We start from the raw sequence: 2,620 nt of genomic DNA on the forward strand, positions 1-2,620 counted from the left end.
TAATACGGCAAAAGACCATTGAAGAACCACTTCACTAAAAATCCTAAGACATCTTGACCTATTTCCCCTCTTATTGAATTTGACATGTAAGATGCACCCGGATACTACTGGCTGCATGGTTTCAGTCAGAATCTTAAGACCTTGCATGGAACTGAAAGCTTTTGTGATGCTTATTGTTGCTACCAATCTTAGTTTGGCCAAAATCTAATTGCCATTATAAATCAGTAATTGGCACATTGTGTGATTTGGGGTTTAAAAAGAGGAGGAGAAAATTAAGAAAAGGAGAAGGGAAATGCCCAGTAAACGTACCTTGTTGGGGTAGGATTTGTATGTGATGTGCTTACCCCAAAAATATATAAAAATAATGTTGTTTATTATATGAAGACAACGATGTCCATTTTTTAAGGAAATATTTTAAAGATCTTAGACCTACTGTAAGTATTGGACTCATAAATTTTTTGATAAAATAATATTCAATGTGGTTATTCAGTTCACCTTTAATTCTAATGGTGTTTCAATTTTGCCTGTCAAATTATATGCAGACTTGTGCAATTATTTCAAGAGCATCAAGCTCAAAAAATCAGGTTTGGAAAATACATGTGATCCCATTACCTACAGTTCAGCATTCTGTAGTTCTTGATATTCTTTCTAGCAACCAAAAAATAATAATCTCTACTCTTACTGTCAATACAAGGAAAGTCCTGGTTTTTGTATCTTCACCTTTCTGTATTATTATACATAGGGAGAGGCTGTTGAATTTTATAAAGTTGTTTGAGTAAAGCTAATGCATTGCATAAATCACACTACTCATCTATATCAACGATGTTTTCTACTTCTTTAGATTGAACTTTGAACTCAATTAAAAAAAATGAGGCAAGTTCATCAACATGTATTCAGAATGAATCAGATCAACATGTGTCTAGTAGTGGGTTTTGGGTTTAAAATGGTGGCTTTCTACGAAAATTGGTCCAAAGATTTTTATCTTTTGTTCAGTTATCTATGGTTATCAGATGCTTTATGCCACGAAAAATTGCTACTTTTACACCCAAAATTGCTGCATTCACTTAACTGATGGAGAATTTCAGGAGTATGCCAAACAAAAAGAAATAAATGTAGACATAGGGTTCTCCCAAGTCAAAATAACTTATTCTTTGTTGAGTTAGTTCTTGAGCTAAATATAGTACAAAGCACATGACGGTGGTCATTCCATTGACATGTATGTTCGATTATTTGTGGAGGGAAAAGCACAAGGATTTGTGGCTGGTGTGGAATCAATAGCAAGTTTGTTATCACCGCTCGTAATGAGTCCATTGACTTGTGAGTGGACTAACTCATCGTTTTTTTAAGATGCACCCGGATACTTCTGGTTGCATTAGCTACAACCAAGGGAAAAATTCCTTGTATATCCTTGTAACTAATTCCTTGTATATCTATGGTCTAATCGACCAAAGTTACATTATTAACTATACACATGCAGTAGTTGTTAAAAACCTACCAAGTGAAAAACAAAAATATGGAGAATTATATCCTTCTACATGATTTCGTAAAATACCTGGTGTGCCCGTATACTCGACAGTGACGCCCGATACACAGGTAGCACATGTGTGGCATGCTCTGTCATGCTCTTTGGCCCCTTCCATCTAGTAAACATACAAAAATAAAGCCATTAATTAGCTTTCGTATTTCCGGTGGAACATACTTATTACAATTGATGAAGTGTTGCAAACAACGCATTTCTAGTTTGGCCAATTTTATGGTTCAGAACTGAAAATATATTAATTCCCATATGATTGGGGGGGGGGGGGGAAAGTGAATTACAATGTTGTCATAAACATGAAACTAATACTGGAGCTATCTGGTCTGGTGTACCATGGTCTACTGCACTACATGTGACTCAAACGCACACAAAGGGCATTAAGAGCATTGTAGTTTAGATGTTTTCTCCGAAGGTGATTTCATTGGTTTCATCCCCACTTGTTACTATTAAAAAAAGAATTCAAAACAAAGTATAGACTGTGAATTTCTGAGCACTAGTTGAGCCTTTGGAAAATATAATAAACACAAACAAATTCATTGTTTCATGATAATACAAATTTAGATATAAATTCATAACAACGTATATAGATTGGTTAACAAACAACCCGTTTTTTCCTTGTTGAAAAAGAATGACCAGTTTACATACTCTACCAAATGAAATTATTACAGAGACTTTTTCATGAGTTAGCCAAAATTCAAAAACAAACATCTTCAATATTAAACTTAAATATGATCAGATTATATACTATTTACAAATATTTTGTGCAACCTAATTTTATAAATTGTGGCCGAGTACATATTAAGTATTGAATGACGTGTGTGACTATGATTCCCATTGCACTAGTACATGAATCTAAGTCTACTGGCTTAGCATTATCTATTAAAACAAAGTATTTTGTATTTGTAATTTTCTTCTACACTCAACACAGCGTATATTGGCATGCTATCTTGTTAAATAATCCATTGAATTAATGTCAATTACACTTTCGGTTTGAAACAGGGGTTACTTCTCGACAACAGTGTACTTAGTGAATGTATTAAAAGTGGCATACATGCAGGGATTTTGACCAACTATACACACGTG

This window comes from Quercus suber, unplaced genomic scaffold, assembly GCF_002906115.3.
Source record: "Quercus suber isolate HL8 unplaced genomic scaffold, Cork oak 2.0 scaffold_38, whole genome shotgun sequence".
Lineage (NCBI taxonomy): Eukaryota > Viridiplantae > Streptophyta > Magnoliopsida > Fagales > Fagaceae > Quercus > Quercus suber.